We start from the raw sequence: 24170 nt of genomic DNA, 5'->3' as shown, positions 1-24170 counted from the left end.
GCATAAGCAGGGTCTCTCACAGCGCGCCTTCGCAGCTGAGGTGGGATGCAGTAAGACAGTCATTTGGAATTTCTTAAAGGATCCTGAGGGTTATGGAACAAAAAAGTTAAGTTGAAGACCCCAAAAAATTTCATCAGCACTGAGCCGGAGGATCCAATTGGCTGTCCGTCAAGACACTGGACAATCCTCGACCCAAATTAAGGCCCTTACTGGTGCTGACTGCAGCCCCATAACCATCAGACGGCATCTGAGACTGAAGGGCTTAAAAAAAAAAAAACGTCTTCAAAGACCTCGTCTCCTTGAACGCCACAGAACTGCTCTTTTGGACTTTGCAAGAGAGCACCAAACATGGGACATTCAAAGGTGGAAGAAAGTTTTATTCTCTGATGAGAAAAAATTTAACCTTGATGGTCTTGATGGTTTCCAACATTACTGACATGACAAGCAGATCCCACCTGAGATGTTTTCTATGCACCACAGTGGAGGGGGCGCCATAATGGTCTGGGGTGCTTTTTCCTTCAGTGGAACAATGGAGCTTCAGGAAGTGCAGGGGCATCAAACGGCTGCTGGCTATCTCCAGATGTTGCAGAGAGCATTCCTCATGACTGAGGGCCCTCGTCTGTGTGGTAACGACTGGGTTTTTCAACAGGACAACGCTACAGTACACAATGCCTGCAGGACAAGGGACTTCTTCCAGGAGAATAACATCACTCTTTTGGCCCATCCTGCGTGTTCCCCTGATCTAAATCCAATTGAGAACCTTTGGGGATGGATGGCAAGGGAAGTTTACAAAAATGGACAACAGTTCCAGACAGTAGATGGCCTTCGTGCGGCCGTCTTCACTACTTGGAGAAATGTTCCCACTGACCTCATGGAAACGCTTGCATCAAGCATGCCGAAACGAATTTTGGAAGTGATAAACAATAACGGCGGAGCTACTCATTACTGATTTCATGTTTGGAAGTTGGATTTCTGTTTTGGGGGGGGTTAGTTTTTTTTTGGAGGTGTGGTCCTAAACTTTTGATCAGCTGAAAAACAGCCTGTTTCAGTTTATTCGTTGTTTTCATTAAATTGAATGCTCAAAAGATGTTTTGTCTCACTCCCATTTCTTCTTGTTGCATGTTGAAGCTCTACTTGGAACCTTGTTAAGATCCAGCCATGCTAAATAGGATTTTTTTCCATTTTTCAAGTGGTTTTAAACTTTTGATCAGGACTGTATTATTGGGGAAAAAGAGGGCTCATTAAGCGTTGTGTGGTGAAGTGAGAAAATGTTTGGGGTGCTTTCATTTCCTTTTTATTTATTTGATATAACAGTATGTCAGACAGAGAAATGCAAGGTGCTGCACAGTAGACCTAATTGTTTCTGGTGCAGGCACAGGTCGCAGCACAGTAAGGGGGCCGTGGCAGCAGGAGTCACAGCGAGAGGCCTGAGCTCCCGATGTCATCTAGCGGTCGTGTCTTGACCAGCAACCCAGCGGTTCTTAAATGGTTGAGTCGGTCATCCACTTCATCCCAAGTGACACCCCCAGCCAAGAGTCGGTGGGTTCGTCAGACACAACCCTTTGTTGGCATGGCCCGGGAGCAGGCCCTGTGCCCTCACCTGTCCTCAACCTTCCTCTGTCCTTTTCTGTTCCCTCAGCCAGAGAAGAATTATATGCTGTGGGCTCAGCTCCACTATACATAGAGGCCGAGCTACTAGAGGACAGTCAGCAGCTACTGGCCAGGCACAATGTGGAGGAGACATCCGCCGCTTCCTCTGCTAGGCGGGCATGTAGTGATGAGGAGAGTGGCGTGGGAGCTAATGTTGCGAGCGGTGAGGCTCCTGACCCAGAGACCGTTGAGGAGGACATCAGTGACATGCAGACAGTACTCAATGACAGTGATGTAGCTGATCGCACTTGGGAGCCGGGAAAATTAGGGGCTTCATCATCATCGGGATAAGAAGGTGGCAGCTTGCCCGTGAGGCAGGGGTGGAGCCAGCAAGTCTCTAGCTTGGCCGTGAGTCAGCAGGGTGGCAGCGGTGGGAGGTCGGGAGTGAAACGTGCCCGTGGTAGACCACCCGCTTCCCAGGAGCCTACCTGCCTGGAAAGTAGTGGTGCAGGGGTTCACGGAAGCAGAAGCAGTAGCAGTCAGTCAGTGCAGAGTGTTGGGGGTAAAATCACCTACTCAGCACTGTGGCAGTTTTTTGTTAAGCCGCCGGAGGAGGTGAACATGGCCATTTGTAGAATCTGTGGCCAGAAGTTGAAGCGTGGCCAGGGTGCCAATGTTGGCACCATGGCCCTGCGTCAACATATGCAGAGTCACCATAAAGTGGCCTAGGAGAACCGTGGCTCCGATGTAGTGGTCCAGCCTGTCACAGCAACCGCTGCATCACACAGAGGCACGAATCTGATTTCAAACAGTCAAGGCTCCACCACCTTAGCCAAAGGGAGCTGTCTGTCCTTCCCATCATCCGATGGTCCTGATGCTCCTGCTCCTCTTCCTACAGTCAGTCATTCCATCAGCAATCGATCACCGAAGCGATTGCTAAGATACAACATTATGTGTGCACTCATCCAAAGGCACAGAAGCTGAATGTGCTCCTGGCCAAGTTCCTGGTGCTGCAGTCCCTCCCTTTCCAAGTGGTGGACTCTGCACCTTTCAGAGAACTGATGGCTTGTGCCGAGCCGAGGTGGAGAGTCCCAAGCTGTAATTTCTTTGCCAAAAACTAGAGTTGCCACTTAGAGCAAAAAAGGAGGGACTGTGAACTCACACACAGGTGCAAATCTATAGATAGCTATTTCTTCTCTGCAGTAGATACATCATGGCCTGATTGATTTATTATTATTTTTTGCCATTTTTCTTGTGTACAAAAGTCATAAACAGTGTGTTTACGATTTTTTATACTCCACTTGTGCAAATTTTTATGCTGTGTTTTTTCTCCGCCACCTTTGCCACTTATCCAAAAAGGGGACATGATCAAGTCAGTAAGGAGAAGGGAACAGCAGCCCCACCACCTTCATCCTCTTTTACGCCAGTTTTCGAGAGTATAACAAGACTAAAATCTACGCCAGCCAGGGCATGACATAGATTTCATTTCAGGTGCATGGACTTCTAAAGGGTGCACCTAATTAATGACGAGGTGTAAGCCGCCAGCAGCACACAGGATTATCATAGACCAAGTTCTTAGCAATAAAACATTTTAGAAATTGACAGAATGATTATTGTAGCTGCTTATAATGTTTTTAGCTCATGACGATTTGATATAATTGGTTTAAAAACTATTTAGTCCAATTCATATGGAATCTGAAGACCATTTATAGCTTAGATTTTTTTTTTTTGGGCAATGTCCTGCCATTTTGCTACATAATATAAAAATCTTATATTTACGCTCTATGCCTCATAAATTGGGGGTTGGTTTTAACCTACAGTATGACCATGAGAGGTACCATGGAAATTTTCAGCAGAGATACGTGGATATATTCAAATTTAAAACCTGCATTTAGTTTGGAATTTATTGGAGAAGCATGTGGCAAAAAGTTACTTGTATCAGGTTATTCAGTGTGAACTACTGTAAAATGTCAGTGTCTATTGTAAAGCATTCAGAGGATACTAATCACATTGATTGCCATCAGTCCTTGATTTAATGCTTTATAATAAATATAAGAAACAGCTGTAATTTGCATTCCAGCCAAAAATTGTCTGGAAGACTTTTCCGCACAGTTATGTTCCCAAACAGAAGTTCTAATAACTAAAAGCACACATCTAATTTGATGGCTTGGAAACAAATAATGTCCGATTTCCGATGAGATGTTCTTTATGACTCACTCCCATGAAGTTTTCAACTTGAATTATACTCAACACTCTTATTATTATTACTTTGGTTAAAATGGGGATCGATGAATTTTCAGTTAATAAATGTTTGTATTAGTTATGCTGCTAAAAAACTAGCTAAAAAGCAAGCTGTGCAAAATGGCAAAGTTATTAAAGGACGGCTACAACTGACAATGTTATTAAGCCACCATTACCTTGTTGGCTCAGTGGTTAGCGCTGAGGTCCTAGGTTCGAATCCGACCAAGCCCCATTGGGGACAGCTTGATGCTAATTTCTGTAAAGAGCTGCGGAATATAGGTGAGTAAAAAAAAAATAATGTAATTATCTCACCTCTAATTTGGTTAAGGACTCATGAAACCTATTAAACACATTGTGACATGCTTACATAGTTGATACGGTTGAAAAAGACATAAGTCCATCAAGTTCGACCAAGGGATAGGTGGGGACGTGAATCCCAGAAGGAAGTGAGACCCAGATTTCTACACGTTTTCATAAGAATTAATGTTGTTTACTTTTAAGAATTCAACTAAACCCTTTTTAAAACTGTCCACTGTTCCTGCTGTGACCACGTCCTTTGGAAGTCTATTCCACAGATTCACAGTTCTTACAGTAAAGAAGCTTTGACGCTTCTGGAGACTGAACTTTTTCTTCTCTAGTCGGAGGCAGTGCCCCCTTGTCTTTTGAGGGCATTTTACATGGAACAGTTTTTAACCGTATTTTTTTTATGGCTCATTTATATATTTGTATAGTTTAATCAAGTCCCCGCTTAGACGTCTCTTCTCAAGACTAAATAAATTAAATTATTTTAATCTTTCTTCATAACTAAGACCCTCCATGCCCCTTATGAGTTTAGTCGCTCTCCTCTGTACTTTTTCCAGCTGCAGTGTGTCCTTTCTATGGACTGGTGCCCAGAAATGAACTGCATATTCCAGATGAGGCCGCACCAACGCTTTGTCAAGTGGTAATATTACGTCCCTGCCCCACGAGTCTATGCCTCGCTTAATGCATGACAATATCCTGGTGGCCTTAGAAGCAGCTGATTGACATTGTATGCTGTTATTTAATCTACCATCTACAAGGACACCGAAATCCTTCTCTATAAGTGATTCTCCCAGTGTTACATCACCTAGGACAGATGAACCACGGAGATTATTACTACCAAGATGCATAACTTTGCATGTATCCACATTGAACCTCATTTGCCAAGTTGATGCCCAATCACTCAGAGTGTTCAAGTCAGCTTGTAGTTTATGGACATCTTCCATAGACTGTAGAGTACTACATAGCTTAGTGTCATCTGCAAAAATAGAAATGGTGCTATTAATCCTGTCCTCAATATCATTAATAAATACATTAAATAATAGAGGGCACAGCACTGAACCTTGGGTTACACCACTTATAACCAGGGACCATTCTGAATAGGAATCATTGACCACAACTAACTGAACACGGTCCTTCAGCCAGTTTTCAATCCAATTACAAACTATACTTTTTAGCCTATAGACACACTTACTTTACCTATTAAACGTCCATGAGGGACAGTATCAAAAGCCTTTGCAAAATCCAGAAACACTACATCCACAGCCACCCCTCTGTCCAGGTTACTACTCACCTCCTCATAAAAACAAATGCTAACAAAACCCGTAAGATAATGCAATTCACAACACAACCACTAGGGGCCTCCCATAGACATATATAAGATAGACATCTGGTGACATAATATTGTGAAATTATTTTGAAAATCTTGTGTCACACATATCAGGACATGTCCAGCCAAGAGTAAAGAAGAGTCAATTTTCCTTTTTTTTCCATTTTTATTCTTCCTTTGCCAGCTTCATAAAAACTGTAACTTTTTTTCACTTTGGCATTGACATTGCTACAAGGAGGCTTGTTTTTTTTTTTAATGAGAAGAGTTATATTTTTTAATGCCAGCATTTTATAGTCTACATAATGTATTGAGATTGTTATTCAGTGGGTACAGAACCACTACGGCAACATATTTGACATGTGCTTACTCTTAAGGATGTTACCCTAGCAGTTTCCTGGTTTTCATCCTTTAACCCCTCTACAGGGATCTAGACTTTGCTGCAAGGGAACCAATAAACTGCTACCTACAGGAGTAGTCTCATTTTGGTTGACAGCTGACCAATGAGGGTCAAAAGTGCAGAGCATTGAAAAAAAAGGTAGACATACCAGGGATGAGAAGGAAAGATAAGGGGGTGTGGACAATATCAGACTGTGGGAAAGCTGGGTGCAGCAGTTAGCTTCAATGGAGACATACCAAGGATGAGAAGGAAAGATGAGGGGTGTGGACAATATCAGACTGTGGAAAAGCTGGGTGCAGCAGTTAGCTTAAATGCAGACATACCAGGAATGAGAAGGTAAGATGAGGGGTGTGGACAATATCAGACTGTGGAAAAGCTGGGTGCAGCAGTTAATTTCAATATAGACATACCTGGAGAGGAGAGAATTGGGTGATGGTCAGTAGGCAGTGATGACAAAGTGGATTCCATATCCATAATATTACATTCTGGTATAATTCGGTATGTGCACTTAAAGAGTTGCACTTGAAAGATATTGCATATATATTATGTGGTGCCAGCACCACCTAGGGGCGAATGGATGTAAATGAACTTGCCAGACAGATAATAGAGAATATCATACATTGCAATTCAATACATACAGTGGATATAAAAAGTCTACACCCCGCTGTTAAAATGTCAGGTTTCTGTGATGTAAAAAAAAATGAGACAAAGATAAATAATTTCAGAACTGTTTCCACCTTTAATGTGACCTATAAATTGTACCACTCAATTGAAAAACAAACTGAAATCTTTCAGGTGGAGGGAAGAAAACAAAACAAACTAAAATAATGTGGTTGGGATGTAGCTGTGTTCAGAATTAAGCAATCACATTCAAAATCATGTTAAATAAGAGTCAGCATACACCTGCCAATCATTTAAAATGCCTCTGATTAACCCCAAATAAAGTTCAGTTGGTCTTTCCTGAAAATTTCTTAGTCGCATCCCACAGCAAAAGCCATCGTCCACAGAGAGCTACCAAGGCATCAGAGGGATCTCATTGTTAAAAGGTGTCAGGAGAAAGGTACAAAAGAAGAATTTCCAAGGCATTAGATATACCATGGAACACAGTGACGACAGTCATCATTAAGTGGAGAAAATATGGCACAACAGTGACATTACCAAGAACTGGATGTCCCTCCAAAATTGATGAAAAGACGAGAAGAAAACTGGTCTGGGAGGCTACCAAGAGGCCTACAGCAACATTAAAGGAGCTGCAGGAATATCTGGCAAGTACTGGCTGTGTGGTACGTGTGACAAAAATCTCCCGTATCCTTCATATGTCTGGACTATGGGGTAGAGTGGCAAGACGAAAGCCTTTTCTTACGAAGAAAAATATCCAAGCCAGGCTACATTTTGCAAAAACACATCTGAAGTCTCGTAAAAGCATGTGGGAAAAGGTGTTATGGTTTGATGAAACCAAGGTTGAACTTTTTGGCCATAATTCCAAAAGATATGTTTGGTGCAAAAACAACACTGCACATCACCAAAAGAACACCATACCCACAGTGAAGCATGGTGGTGGCAGCATCATGCTTTGGGGCTGTTTTTCTTCAGCTGGAACTGGGGCCTTAGTTAAGCTAGAGGGAATTATGAACAGTTCCAAATACCAGTCAATATTGGCACAAAGGTGGATCTAGGAGGATGTCTAGGGCGGCTCTCCCTCTGGTTCGAGATGGCAAGGCGCTCCAAAATGATGTCGCACTCTGTTCATCAAAATCAAATAGTACAAAAAGAAATGAGTGGGCACTCTTATAAATGGATTCACATAGACTCAATATATAATACGTCACTAAAATGTATTTATTAAATGGATGTAGGTATAAAATATAGCGAGAAATATATAAAAAAATATATATGTATATATAAAATGTCCGAACAGAAATCTCCAAAAAAATATAAGCAAAAAAGGAAAAAAGACAAATATATCTAGAGCAAAGCAATAGCGACACTGCGGTTATTCAGCAAAGTATGGGTATCAGCTGTTAGACTTGTTAAATAGCTACTGAAATGCAGGTTCTGAGATCAAGGCAGAGTTCATTCCAATCTCAAGCAAAAATAGTCCAATAAATAATAAAAATAATGTCGTGAACAAATGTCCTTATAGCAACATAGTGTAAGAAATATATAATTTCCAAATGTGTGCAAAAATAAAAAGAGGCAAATGCAGGTCAATGCGTCTAAAAAAGTGTATCAAAGGTAAATAAATAAATAAATAAATAAATGCACAAAGTCCAACCAATGCAAAAAAATAATATAAAAATGCAAGGTGTTGCAAAGAAAATACAGGGGGTGCAGCAAAAATAGAGGTGATAATTCTCTAAAGTGCAGACGTGCTCATGGAGAAAATAATAGTCAAAGTGACGATATGGACATGCTGCCAATTGTATGAAGTAACTCCGCAGTAGTAATATCAAAGTTGTTTCCCTGTAGAATGTAGTTTATAGTTGCTAATTAGTTAATGTTCATATACAATGTTGCAGTCTGGGACTTGGATAAACAATATGATCAAAGTAGGTCAGTGATACACAGTGCGGTTTGCCGAGGGTTATTCCAGTACTCACATGTATGTCGGTAATATCCTATTCGTGGCGTCCCACGTGGAGTGAGTATAGGGTAAGCTTACCTCTGACTTTTGTCTATGGCAATCTCTAATAGCGGGCTTCGATAATACCTCACTACAGCTGATGCAGTCTGTTATGACTGGTAGACGGAGCTCTGCTGTATAACGTAGTTCTTCTTTAGTGGTCCCAGAATCGGCTTGTAGTGGGGCTCCCTGTGGGTCTTTGGCGTCCCTCGTGTTTCTGACAGTGCCTGTACAGGAAATGGAGCTCAGCTAGCTTCCTGCTACTTCCTGTAGCACGCCAATCACTGCCGTAATTTCTGTTTTTTTTTTGCTTGAAAGCGATTTCTTTAGCATCGGCTAGGAGAGCGATGCTGGATATCCAGTTGCCGGTTATTGTCGTGCCAGATCAAATATATCTTATCTTATACGCCAGATGCGTTTCGAAGACTCTACTGTCTTCTTCCTCAGTGGCTCTATTTGATCTGTCTGGCAAATCGGCTCTTATATAGCTGTCGTCCTAGAGGGCTCTGTGGTAAATCTGAAATGGATCTAGTGATGTTCAGTAGGATTCTTGTTAGATTGCGGTTCCATTGCATTTTGTATGCGTCTTTTCGGCACTGATGCGTTTTTTACTAATTTTCTTAAAGAGATATGAAAAGAAATTATATATAAAATATATACAGTACAGACCAAAAGTTTGGACACACCTTCTCATTCAAAGAGTTTTCTTTATTTTCATGACTATGAAGGCATCAAAACTATGAATTAACACATGTGGAATTATATACATAACAAACAAGTGTGAAACAACTGAAAATATGTCATATTCTAGGTTCTTCAAAGTGCCACCTTTTGCTTTGATTACTGCTTTGCACTCTCTTGGCATTCTCTTGATGAGCTTCAAGAGGTAGTCCCCTGAAATGGTATTCCAACAGTCTTGAAGGAGTTCCCAGAGATGCTTAGCACTTGTCGGCCCTTTTGCCTTCACTCTGCGGTCCAGCTCACCCCAAACCATCTCGATTGGGTACAGGTCCGGTGACTGTGGAGGCCAGGTCATCTGGCGCAGCACCCCATCACTCTCCTTCATGGTCAAATAGCCCTTACTTTCAAAGTTTTCCCAATTTTTTGGCTGACTGACTGACCTTCATTTCTTAAAGTAATGATGGCCACTCGTTTTTCTTTACTTAGCTGCTTTTTTCTTGCCACAATACAAATTCTAACAGTCTATTCAGTAGGACTATCAGCTGTGTATCCACCTGACTTCTCCTCAACGCAACTGATGGTCCCAACCCCATTTATAAGGCAAGAAATCCCACTTATTAAACCTGACAGGGCACACCTGTGAAGTGAAAACCATTTCAGGGGACTACCTCTTGAAGCTCATCAAGAGAATGCCAAGAGTGTGCAAAGCAGTAATCAAAGCAAAAGGTGGCTACTTTGAAGAACCTAGAATATGACATATTTTCAGTTGTTTCACACTTGTTTGTTATGTATATAATTCATAGTTTTGATGCCTTCATTGTGAATCTACAATTTTCATAGTCATGAAAATAAAGAAAACTCTTTGAATGAGAAGGTGTGTCCAAACTTTTGGTCTGTACTGTATATAAAAAAAAATATATAAGTATATATATATTAAAATAGCTGCATATATATCAAAGAGTATATATCAAGGAGTATAAAAAGCATATATAAAAAATATATATAAAAAAATATATATAAAAAAAGTTTGGCAGAGTACATAGATATAGGGATGTATAGAAACCGTCCCACAACAATGACAAAAATATATATTAGGAGGGAGATGTCTTTCTATATGATTTTCTTGCGGAATCAGAACTATATTTCTTATTACAGGAACCTACATCAATATTTGTAATACAGATAATCGTATAGATGTTAATGTGCCTGACATTGATTTATACAGCCTTTCTGTTCCTCTTATATTCCCTTAAAACTCATATAGTCAAATGATTACACCAGAGGGTATGTAGACTGATATTTGCGATGCACAGAAGTGTTCATAGTAGGAATGTATAGGGAATTAACTCTGATACATAAGCAGATCACGTCTGCGCTTCGTTGGGAACTTTTCGCTGTTGTATGTGCTATATAGAGTATATATTCTCTGTAGATATCTTAGGAACTGTCTTCTTTTGGTGTGTATCACTCCCAAACCGTCTTATTAAAGAATTATAATTCCATAGCGTATCGTTGCCCAGACTGGTAGGGCCGACGTGTGTGTATCCCTCAAAATGCCGGCAGATGTTGTCAAAGGGTAGATGGAATAGGGGTGGAGGCCCCCAGGCCAGGGGAGGTCCTAGTGCTGGTAAACAGCCGGACTAGGTCCCCTCGTGAGCCGGAGGCATCCACCCCGTTAGAGGAACCCGAAAATTTCTAATTCGGCATTTAGCCCCCCTGGTACCAGACTACCAAAGTCAAATATCCTTCTAGATTCGGCTCTGGACATTCGTGCAATGTGGTTGCCTCCCCTCCAATGGCGTTCTATCTGTTCGAATGCTGCAAATGTCAGATATTTAGGATCTTGATTATGAGTTTGTTTAAAGTGTTTGGACAGGGAGTGTTTTCCGTATCCTTTTTTTATATTGTTTATATGTTCAGCTATTCTGATCTTGAGGGGTCTTTTGGTTCTACCAATATATTGTTTGGCACATGTACATTCAATGATATAGATGACATTAGAGCTATTGCAAGTGAGAAGGTTTTTAATTTCAAAAGAGAACGTATTTTGTGTTGAATTAATCCGTAAAGTCTTCTTAGGGAATGATGCGTTTTTACCGTTTATGCAGCATTCACACCTATGGAACCCACTCCTTTTGAGACATTTATTGATGGATAAATTATTCTTTGTACAACGTTTGATAGAGGGGGCTATTTTCAGACCTAAATTAGGGCCTTGGTATAGACTATCTCTGGGAGTGTGGGAATAAAGGGTCCTATGATCTTATCTTTTTGGACCAGATGCCAATGCTTTTTTATAATTTGCTAATTTTTTTGTATTGTGCATTATACGGTAGTATTATGCAGAATCTGTCTTCTCCTTGTTTTTTCTTGTCCTCGGTTGGATTTGTTATGAAAAACTGATTCCTATCCATTTCTCTAACTTTTTTTTAAAGCATTTTCAATCACATTATCCGGATAATTTTTGGACTGAAATTGTGTTTTCATTTTGATAGCCTCTTCTTCAAAATTTTCTCCACTTGTGCAGTTCCTCTTGATCCTACAGAACTACCCTACGGTATGTTCAGCAGCCAAGAGGGTAAGTGGCAGCTGGAGAAGAGGATAAAGCTATTTCTTGCCACCGTTTTCTGGTAAGTACTGCATATATATTGGTCTTGTTGGGTAGTGATGAGTATATCTAAAAATTCTGTACGATCTTGGTTGATGTTAGAGGAAAAATGGAGGTTGTATGAGTTATGGTTGATTTCTTCTAAAAATGTATGTAATTGTGTTTCTCCCCCCTGCCAGATAAAGATGACATCGTCTATGTACCATTGCCAGAGCACCAGATCCGACCCCAGCTTGGGTATGATGGTCTCTTGTTCCCATTGTGCGATGAATAGATTGGCATAGCTTGGGGCGAATCTGGTGCCCATGGCGGTACCCCGGATCTGCAGATAATAGTCTCCCTCAAAGAAGAAGTAGTTGTGCGTCAGTATATGTCTCACGCCTTCTGCCAAAAATTCTATTTGTTTCTCATTTAGATCACCGTGATTTCTCAATTGTGCCCTCATATTATCTATACCCTGTTCGTGATTGATAATGGTATAGAGTGAATGTACGTCCAAAATCCCTATCAGCCAGGGTGGTTCAGCTTTCAGATTCTCTAAGACTTGGACGATTTGTGTGGTGTCTTTGATGTAGGAATGAGTCTTCTTCACCGCTGGTTGGATTAGTTGGTTGATATATTGGGACAAATTTGATGTCAGTGAATCGATGCCGATATAATCGGGCATCCTGGTGGATCTATCATATTTTTGTGTATTTTGGGCAGGCAGTAGAAGACAGGTAGCCTCTGTTGAGTCCCCAAAATAAAATCCAATTCTTGTTTCGTTAATACACCTTGCTTGAAGCCTTTATTACAATATTGAGTCAGTGTTTCCATAAACTCTTCTGTGGGGTCTTTTTTGAGTTTCCTGTATGTTGTGTCATCTGAGAGTTGTTTTAGACATTCCACATTGTATTTAACTGTTTCTAAGAGGACAATCGCTCCTCCCTTATCCGCTGGGCGGATAGTTAGATTGTTCACTGTTTGTAGTTCTTTAATTGCACGTATCTCTTGTGTGGTTAAATTATTTCTTCTGATAGATTGGGGGGGTAGAGAAGTTTGTGAGGAAACTCTGTTAAAAAAACATTTTTTTTTAAAATCCGGTTATAGCTAACACATGTGAATTTAGGGAGGCAGAATTTAAACATACAGAATTAAAACCTAAGTCCAAAAAATTTCCAAGACAGGAAATTAGTGCAGAAATTTCCACTTTTCAAAGGAACATAGAAACTGAACTGAGAAGCATACCAGAGAAATCTATCAGAAGAAATAATTTAACCATGAGACCCCACAGAAGAGTTTATGGAAACACTGACTCAATACTGTAATAAAGGCTTCGAACAAGGTCTATTAACGAAACAAGAATTGGATTTTATTTTGGGGACTCAGCAGAGGCTACCTGTCTTCTACTGCCTGCCCAAAATACACAAAAATATGATAGATCCACCAGGACGCCCGATTATATCGGCATCGATTCACTGACATCAAATTTGTCCCAATATATCGACCAACTAATCCAACCAGCGGTGAAGAAGACTCATTCCTACATCAAAGACACCACACAAATCGTCCAAGTCTTGAAAGCTGAACCACACTGGCTGATAGGGACTTTGGACGTACAATCACTCTATACCATTATCAATCACGAACAGGGTATAGATAATATGAGGGCACAATTGAGAAATCACGGTGATCTAAATGAGAAACAAATAGAATTTTTGGCAGAAGGCGTGAGACATATACTGACGCACAACTACTTCTTCTTTGAGGGAGACTATTATCTGCAGATCCGGGGTACCGCCATGGGCACTAGATTCGCCCCCAGCAATGCCAATCTATTCATCGCACAATGGCAACAAGAGACCATCATACCCAAGCTGGGGTCAGATCTGGTGCTCTGGCAACAGTACATAGACGATGTCATCTTTATCTGGCAGGGGGGAGAAACACAATTACATACTTTTTTAGAAGAAATCAACCATAACTCATACAACCTCCATTTTTCCTCTAACATCAACCAAGATCAGACAGAATTTTTAGATATACTCATCACTACCCAACAAGACCAATATATATGCAGTACTTACCAGAAAACGGTGGCAAGAAATAGCTTTATCCTCTTCTCCAGCTGCCACTTACCCTCTTGGCTGCTGAACATACCTGTAGGGCAGTTCCGTAGGATCAAGAGGAACTGCACAAGTGGAGAAAATTTTGAAGAAGAGGCTATCAAAATGAAAACACAATTTCAGTCCAAAAATTATCCGGATAATGTGATTGAAAATGCTTTAAAAAAAAGTTAGAGAAATGGATAGGAATCAGTTTTTTATAACAAATCCAACCGAGGACAAGAAAAAACAAGGAGAAGACAGATTCCACATAATACTACCGTATAATGCACAATACAAAAAATTAGCAAATTATAAAAAAGCATTGGCATCTGGTCCAGAAAGATAAGATCATAGGACCCCTTATTCCCACACTCCCAGAGATAGTCTATACCAAGGCCCCTAATTTAGGTCTGAAAATAGCCCCCTCTATCAAACGTTGTACAAAGAATAATTTATCCATCAATAAATGTCTCAAAAGGAGTGGGTTCCATATGTGTGAATGCTGCATAAACTGTAAAAACGCATCATTCCCTAAGAAGACTTTACGGATTAATTCAACACAAAATACGTTCTCTTTTGAAATTAAAAACCTTCTCACTTGCAATAGCTCTAATGTCATCTATATCATTGAATGTACATGTGCCAAACAATATATTGGTAGAACCAAAAGACCCCTCAAGATCAGAATAGCTGAACATATAAACAATATAAAAAAAGGATACGAAAAACACTCCCTGTCCAAACACTTTAAACAAACTCATAATCAAGATCCTAAATATCTGACATTTGCAGCATTCGAACAGATAGAACGCCATTGGAGGGGAGGCAACCACATTGCACGAATGTCCAGAGCCGAATCTAGAAGGATATTTGACTTTGGTAGCCTGGTACCAGGGGAGCTAAATGCCGAATTAGAAATTTTCGGGTTCCTCTAACGGGGTGGATGCCTCCGGCTCACGAGGGGTCCTAGTCCGGCTGTTTACCAGTATAGGACCTCCCCTGGCCTGGGGGCCTCCACCCCTATTCCATCTACCCTTTGACAACATCTGCCAGCATTTTGAGGGATACACACACGTCGGCCCTACCAGTCTGGGCCACGATACCCTATGGAATTATAATTCTTTAATAAGACGGTTTGGGAGTGATACACACCAAAAGAAGACAGTTCCTAAGATATCTACAGAGAAAATACACTCACCTAAAGAATTATTAGGAACACCATACTAATACGGTGTTGGACCCCCTTTTGCCTTCAGAACTGCCTTAATTCTACGTGGCATTGATTCAACAAGGTGCTGATAACATTCTTTAGAAATGTTGGCCCATATTGATAGGATAGCATCTTGCAGTTGATGGAGATTTGAGGGATGCACATCCAGGGCACGAAGCTCCCGTTCCACCACATCCCAAAGATGCTCTATTGGGTTGAGATCTGGTGACTGTGGGGGCCATTTTAGTACAGTGAACTCATTGTCATGTTCAAGAAACCAATTTGAAATGATTCGAGCTTTGTGACATGGTGCATTATCCTGCTGGAAGTAGCCATCAGAGGATGGATACATGTTCTCATTCTGTTTATGCCAAATTCGGACTCAACAGAAATCGAGACTCATCAGACCAGGCAACATTTTTCCAGTCTTCAACAGTCCAATTTTGGTGAGCTCGTGCAAATTGTAGCCTCTTTTTCCTATTTGTAGTGGAGATGAGTGGTACCCGGTGGGATCTTCTGCTGTTGTAGCCCATCCGCCTCAAGGTTGTGCGTGTTGTGGCTTCACAAATGCTTTGCTGCATACCTCGGTTGTAACGAGTGGTTATTTCAGTCAACGTTGCTGTTCTATCAGCTTGAATCAGTCGGCCCATTCTCCTGTGACCTCTAGCATCCACAAGGCATTTTTGCCCACAGGACTGCCGCATACTTGATGATTTTCCCTTTTCACACCATTCTTTGTAAACCCTAGAAATGGTTGTGCGTGAAAATCCCAGTAACTGAGCAGATTGTGAAATATTCAGACCGGCCCGTCTGGCACCAACAACCATGCCACGCTCAAAATTGCTTAAATCACCTTTCTTTCCCATTCTGACATTCAGTTTGGAGTTCAGGAGATTGTCTTGACCAAGACCACATCCCTAAATGCATTGAAGCAACTGCCATGTGATTGGTTGACTAGATAATTGCATTAATGAGAAATAGAACAGGTGTTCCTAATAATTCTTTAGGTGAGTGTATACTCTATATAGCACATACAACAGTGAAAAGTTCCCAACGAAGCGCAGACGTGATCTGCTTATGTATCAGAGTTAATTCCCTATACATTCATACTATGAACACTTCTGTGCATCGCAAATATCAGTCTACATACCCTCTGGTGTAATCAAATGACTATATGAGTTTTTAGAGAATATAAGAGGAACAGAAAGGCTGTATAAATCAATGTCAGGCACATTAACATCTATACGATTATCTGTATTGCAAATATTGAGGAAGGTTCCTGTAATAAGAAATATAGTTCTGATTCCGCAAGAAAATCATATAGAGAGACATCTCCCTCCTGATATATATTTTTGTCATTGTTGTGGGATTTTTTTATATATATTTTTTATATATACTTTTTATACTCCTTGATATATACTCTTTGATATATATGTAGCTATTTTTATATATATAGTTTTATATATATTTTTTATATATATTTTTTATATATATTTCTTTTCATATCTCTTTAAGAAATTTTTTCATATCTCTCTAAGAATTGTTCATATTGAACAAGAGTGCAATGAGTCTGGTTACAAAATAATCTATAGAAGGCTCTCTACAAGAACCAGAGATGCCTATTAGTAAAAAACGCATCAGTGCCGAAAAGACGCATACAAAACGCAATGGAACCGCAATCTAACAAGATTCCTACTGAACATCACTAGATCCATTTCAGATTTACCACAGAGCCCTCTAGGACGACAGCTATATAAGAGCCGATTTGCCAGACAGATCAAATAGAGCCACTGAGGAAGAAGACAGTATAGTCTTCTAAATGCGTTTGGCGTATAAGATAAGATATATTTGATCTGGCACGACAATAACCGGCAACTGGATATCCAGCATCGCTCTCCTAGCCGATGCTAAAGAAATCGCTTTCAAGCAAAAAAAAACAGAAATTACGGCAGTGATTGGCTTGCTACAGGAAGTAGCAGGAAGCTAGCTGGGCTCCATTACATGTACAGGCACCGTCGGAAACACAAGGGATGCCAAAGACCCACAGGGAGCCCCACTACAAGCCGATTCTTGGACCACTAAAGAAGAAATACGTTATACAGCAGAGCTCCGTCTACCAGTCATATCAGACTGCATGGGCTGTAGTGAGGTATTATCAAAGCCCGCTATTAGAGATCACCATAGACAAAAGTCAGAGGTAAGCTTACCTTATACTCACTCCACGTGGGACGCCACGAATAGGATATTACCGACATACATGTGAGTACCGGAATAACCCTCGGCAAACCGCACTGTGTATCACTGACCTACTTTGATCATATTGTGTATCTAAGTCCCAGACTGCAACATTGTATATGAACATTAACTAATTAGCAACTATAAGCTACATTCTCCAGGGAAACAACTTTGATATTACTACTGCGGAGTTACTTCATACAATTGGCAGCTCCACATCGTTACTTTGACTATTATTTTCTCCATGAGCACGTCTGCACTTTAGAGAATTATCACCTCTATTTTTGCTGCACCCCCTGTATTTTCTTTGCAACACCTTGCATTTTTATATTATTTTTTGCATTGGTTGGACTTTGTGCATTTATTTATTTATTTACCTTTGATACACTTTTTTAGACGCATTGACCTGCATTTGCCTCTTTTTATTTTTGCACAGATTTGGAAATTATATATTTCTTACACTATGTTGCTATAAGGACATTTGTTCACGATATTATTTTTATTATTTATTGGACTATTTTTGCTTGAGATTGGAATGAACTCTGCCTTGATCTCAGAACCTGCATTTCAGTAGCTATTTTACAAGTCTAACAGCTGATACCCATACTTTGCTGAATAACCACAGTGTCGCTATTGCTTTGCTCTAGATATATTTGCCGTTTTTTCCTTTTTTGCTTATATATTTCTTGGAGATATCTGTTCGGACATTTTATATATACATATTTATTTTATATATTTCTCGCTATATTTTATACCTACATCCATTTAATAAAAAAAAATTTGTGACATATTATATATTGAGTCTATGTGAATCCATTTATACGAGTGCCTACTCACTTATTTTTGTAATATTGGCACAAAACCTTCAGGCTTCTGCTAGAAAGCTGAACATGAAGAGGAACTTCATCTTTAAGCATGACAACGACCCAAAGCATACATCAAAATCAACAAAGGAATGGCTTCACCAGAAGAAGATTAAAGTTTTGGAATGGCCCAGCCAGAGCCCAGACTTGAATCCGATTGAAAATCTGTGGGGTGATCTGAAGAGGGCTGTGCACAGGCGATGCCCTCACAACAATCTGACAGATTTGGAGTGTTTTTGCAAAGAAGAGTGGGCAAATCTTGCCAAGTCAAAATGTGCCATGCTTTAGACTCATACCCAAAAAGGGCTGTAATAAAATCAAAAGGCGCTTCAGCAAAGTATTAGTTTAAGGGTGTGCACACTTATGCAACCATATTATTATTATTTTTTATTTTTTTCTTTCCTCTACCTAAAAGATTTCAGTTTGTTTTTCAATTGAGTGCTTGATTTTTTTCCTCTGCTGTGTATTGCCATTTAAACCCATTTTTTTCTCTCTGATTGATTAAGGGGAGTGGCCTGGGCAACCAGGTGCTGTAAATTGAACCACAGAACTCTCCCAGAGCTTGCTCTTCCTGAGGCTTGCTGTACTAAGTGGGCTTCTTATTAAGTGGAGTTTAAGACAAGGAGTAGGAAACTAAGGTTGGATATAATTTCCTTGTGTGTTGTTGGCTTAATTCTAGGTAGTCCTTCAACTACAGCAGACAGGGTCTAATTCTAAATCATATTTACTGTTTTACTTTTTTTACTGTTGTAATCCTCATTTAGTATGTGTTGCACAATTGACAACGCAGTCCAGTGCACATCTTGCATGATGTATGCAGTCCTGGAACAGACGTTCGAGGGTGTATATCTTTGTTCAAGATGTGAGCAAATTACCCGTTTGGAATCGCAAATCGAGTCTCTAAACGGGCAAGTTGCAACACTGAGAGGCATTTACAATTTGCAAAAGAGTTTGCTTCTCACCGAGCAAGCACTCTTTAGGGTAGATGGAGGGAGGGTGACAGAGAGGAGGCTGAGGAAAGTGAGGTAGCTAGCTGGGTAACAGTTAGAAAGCGGGGTAGAGGGAAGAGTGCCAGGGAGGCTAGCTCTGATCTGACACACCCCAACAAGTTTGCACGTTTGGCAGATGAGGGGGATGTCAGTCCAGGGACGGCACTGCTGCAGCCGGACACTTCCTCTGTCAGTCAGGGGAATGTCAGCTCCAGTAAGCAGCGAACCAGGAGAGCAGGGCAGGCCAGACAGGTGCTGGTAGTGGGAGACTTCATTATTAGGGGAACAGATAGGGCAATCTGTCACAAAGACCGTGATCGCCGAACAGTGTGCTGTCTTCCTGGCGCTAGAGTTCGACACATCGCAGATGGGGTTGACAGATTACTGGGAGGGGCTGGAGAAGATCCAGAGGTCATGGTCCATATCGGAACCAATGACAAAGTTAGAGGTAGGTGGAGAGTCCTAAAAAATGATTTCAGGGATTTAGGTCAAAAGCTTAGCGCAAGGACCTCAAAGGTAGTATTTTCCGAAATACTGCCTGTACCACGGGCCACACAAGAAAGGCAACGGGAGGTTAGGGAGATTACCAAGTGGCTCAAGAACTGGTGTAGGAAGGAGGGGTTTGGGTTCCTGGAGAACTGGGCCGACTTCTCTATCGGCTACAGGCTCTATCGTAGGGACGGGCTGCACCTCAATGGGGAAGGGAGTTGTGCTTTTTCATAAGTGTAAACAGTTATATCTACTTATTTTAGTTATAATGGGTATTCATTGCCTTTAAGAGCAATGTTGATTTATATTCACTGTTTTGTATGGATTTTCATGTAGGCCAAAGTACAAACCGGATTCCAAAAAAGTTGGGACACTAAACAAATTTTGAATAAAACTGAATGCAATGATGTGGAGATGGCAAATGTCAATATTTTATTTGTAATAGAACGTAGATGACAGATCAAACGTTTAATTCGAGTAAATGTATCATTTTAAAGGAAAAATACGTTGATTCCAATTTTCACGGTGTCAACAAATCCCCAAAAAGTTGGGACAAGTAGCAATAAGAGGCTGGAAAAAGTAAATTTGAGCATAACAAAGAGCTGGAAGACCAATTAACACTAATTAGGTCAATTGGCAACATGATTGGGTATAAAAAGAGCTTCTCAGAGTGGCAGTGTCTCTCAGAAGCCAAGATGGGTAGAGGATCACCAATTCCCACAATGTTGCGCAGAAAGATAGTGGAGCAATATCAGAAAGGTGTTACCCAGCGAAAAATTGCAAAGACTTTGCATCTATCATCATCAACTGTGCATAACATCATCCGAAGATTCTGAGAATCTGGAACAATCCGTAAGGGTCAAGGCCGTAAAACCATACTGGATGCCCGTGATCTCCGGGCCCTTAAACGACACTGCACCACAAACTGGAATGCTACTGTAAAGGAAATCACAGAATGGGCTCAGGAATACTTCCAGAAACCATTGTCAGTGAACACAATCCACCGTGCCATCCGCCATTGCCAGCTGAAACTCTACAGTGCAAAGAAGAAGTCATTTCTAAGCAAGATTCACAAGCTCAGGTGTTTTCACTGGGCCAGGGATCATTTAAAATGGAGTGTGGCAAAATGGAAGACTGTTCTGTGGTCAGACGAGTCACGATTCGAAGTTCTTTTTGGAAATCTGGGACGCCATGTCATCCAGACCAAAGAGGACAAGGACAACCTAAGTTGTTATCAACGCTCAGTTCAGAAGCCTGCATCTCTGATGGCATGGGGTTGCATGAGTGCATGTGGCATGGGCAGCTTGCATGTCTGGAAAGGCACCATCAATGCAGAAAAATATATTCAGGTTCTAGAACAACATATGCTCCCATCCAGACGTCATCTCTTTCAGGGAAGACCCTGCATTTTTCAACACGATAATGCCAGACCACATTCTGCATCAATCACAACATCATGGCTGCGTAGGAGAAGGATCCGGGTACTGAAATGGCCAGTCTGCAGTGCATATCTTTCACCTATAGAGAACATTTGGCGCATCATAAAGAGGAAGGTGCAACAAAGAAGGCCCAAGACGATTGAACAGTTAGAGGCCTGTATTAGACAAGAATGGGAGAGCATTCCTATTTCTAAAGTTGAAAAACTGGACTCCTCGGTCCCCAGACGTCTGTTGAGTGTTGTAAGAAGAATGGGAGATGCCACACAGTGGTGAAAATGGCCTTGTCCCAACTTTTTGGGGATTTGTTGACACCATGAAATTCTGATTCAACATATTTTTCCCTTAAAATGGTACATTTTCTCAGTTTAAACTTTTGTTCCGTGATTTATGTTCTATTCTGAATAAAATATTAGAAGTTGGCACCTCCACATCATTGCATTCAGTTTTTATTCACGATTTGTATAGTGTCCAAACTTTTTTGGAATCCGGTTTGTAAGTCCATGAGAAGATTACTGTGCTGTTCAAAAGCTAGTGTTATAGTAACAATATATTATACATTTAGAAAGTTAGAAGATACACCGCACCTTCAGATTCTGAGGCTTCATTGTTTTTCCTATCTGAACATGAATTCCACAGTGTGAGAATTGTCTAGATGTTCCTCAAAGTATATATTCATGTATCAAAGTTTGTCCCTTGGCCCTGAGGCAAGACCTCCAAATGTCAGAGGTGTAGTATTGAAAACATCAGGCATGTATGAGTTAACCCTTAATGGTATGATGCCTATTGCTTATACAACAGTGCCACCTAGATATGAGCAGTTAATACTACATCAGTAGCAAAAGTGCATTCTGGGTAGTATTATGACGTCATGCTCCTTATCAATGCACACACCCATCCAACAATGATTGGAAAGTTCCAAACTCGGAGGGCGTGTTCATCTGATAAGTTTTGGGTTAAGAAACCAGTTACCAGGGGGGAAAAAAGGAAGGAAAAAAAACAAAAAAAAACAAAGAAACATTTGGATTATAGATCTCTGGAGAATCATTTGGATTATCGGGAAAAACTCTTGAGAGCTGGCTGCCCCAAGACTCTGCACATCACTTGACATTTGGGTAATGTATATTTTTGTTTTATGTAGTATTGATCTAAATTAATTGGCTTGATACTTAGCCAGATACCCGCTTATTTGCGGACGTGTAACGTTAGTTGCTACATCAGTATTCTCTCTTATTTCAGTTACGATGCATATAACTGAATAAAGGGGATAATATTGGAGAAACTCTCTGTTGGGAATCTTAGTATTCCCTAGTTTGACATCAAGCCAATAATTTATAAGTTTTGTTGCAATACTACCATTATCTGAGTTTGGTCATCATTTTTGGGTTGATCAAGGGCTCGTATCTGTCATTTTCTTGATTGAGTTTTCCGCATAATCCATTGATTGTTTATCTTTCACAAATTTAAAGCTGTATTGCATAATATTCTTGTGTTGGTTGAGTATTGTTTTGTTGGCATCATATAGTGGTGAATTCTGGGTACTGCATATCATTGTATATTATTGAAATTTATGTTGATTCATTTTTGATTGTATTGTAAACTTTTGTATAATAAACCATTTATATTTTTGCATAGATGCTTGTACCCTGTTTTACTGATTGCACAAAATAATCAGGTTCTTGATCGAACTCTTTCTGAGATGTTTATGTCCATCTCATGGGTCAATATCGTTTGCATAATTTTTCTTTTGATCCGTTAAATTTTTTTATCTTTATATAAAGCATTTGCTTTATATACCCGACAAGGCGCAGCTGTGTTGGGGAGAAAGATGGCTAGAAGGTTGGAGGAGTGTTTAAACTAGGGACTGGGGGAAGAGAAATTACATTATAGGGGGGGAAGATAGTGCAGATAGAGACCGGGGGCAAGGTAGTGGGACTGGGGGAGGAATGGAAGGAGGGACTAGAACAGTTCAGAAGGAAAAGTGTAGGGTAAAAAATATACATAAACCTCTCAAATGTATGTATACTAATGCCAAAAGCCTGACTAATAAAACTGGGAAACTGGAATTAGTGATGTGTGAGGAGAACTATGACATAGTGGGAATAACTGAGACATGGCTGGATGATAGCAATGACTGGGCAGTTAATGTACAGGGTTACAGTCTGTTTAGAAAGGATCATCAAAACCGGAGAGGAGGAGGGGTTTGCCTTTATGTAAAGTCTTGTCTAAAGCCCACACTCCGTGAAGATATAAGTGAGGGACATGAACATGTGGAGTCACTGTGGGTAGAGATACATGGAGCTAAAAATAATAATAAATTACTAATAGGAGTTTACTACAAACCACCTAATATACCACAGTCCACAGAAAATCTACTACTAAACGAGATAGACAAGGAGGCAAATCATAATGAGGTGGTTATTATGGGGGACTTCAACTACCCAGATATAGACTGGGAAACTGAAACTTGTATATCTCATAAAGGAAACAGGTTCTTGGCAATAACCAAAGACAATTACCTCTCCCAACTTGTTCAGGACCCGACTAGAGGGACGGCCATACCTGACTTAGTATTAACCAATAGGCCTGACAGAACAACAGACGTGCAGGTTGGGGGACACCTGGGAAATAGTGACCATAAAGTAATAACCTTCCAATTATCATTCAAAAGAGCGTTTCTACAGGAAGGAACAAAAATACCAAACTTCAAAAAAGCTAAATTTAGCCAACTAAGAGAGGCCATAGGTCTAACTAACTGGGACAAAGTCCTCAAAAATAAAAATACAGTCACAAATTGGGATATCTTTAAAAGCATCCTAAAATCTCATTGTGAGAGGTAAATACCGTATGGGAATAAAAGGTTAAGGAACAAAAAAAAAACAATGTGGATAAACAGAACTGTAAAGAAAGCAATAAATGACAAAAAGAAAGCATATAAAACACTAAAACAGGAGGGTAGCACGGAAGCACTGAAAAACTATAAGAAAAAAAATAGAACATGTAAAAAACAAATAAAAGCGGCCAAACTAGAGACTGAGAGATTAATTGCCAAACAGAGTAAAAATAACCCTAAAATGTTCTTCAATTATAT

This window comes from Bufo bufo, chromosome 3 (genome assembly GCF_905171765.1).
Source record: "Bufo bufo chromosome 3, aBufBuf1.1, whole genome shotgun sequence".
Classification (NCBI taxonomy): Eukaryota; Metazoa; Chordata; class Amphibia; order Anura; family Bufonidae; genus Bufo; species Bufo bufo.
This window is presented reverse-complemented; position numbering follows the sequence as displayed.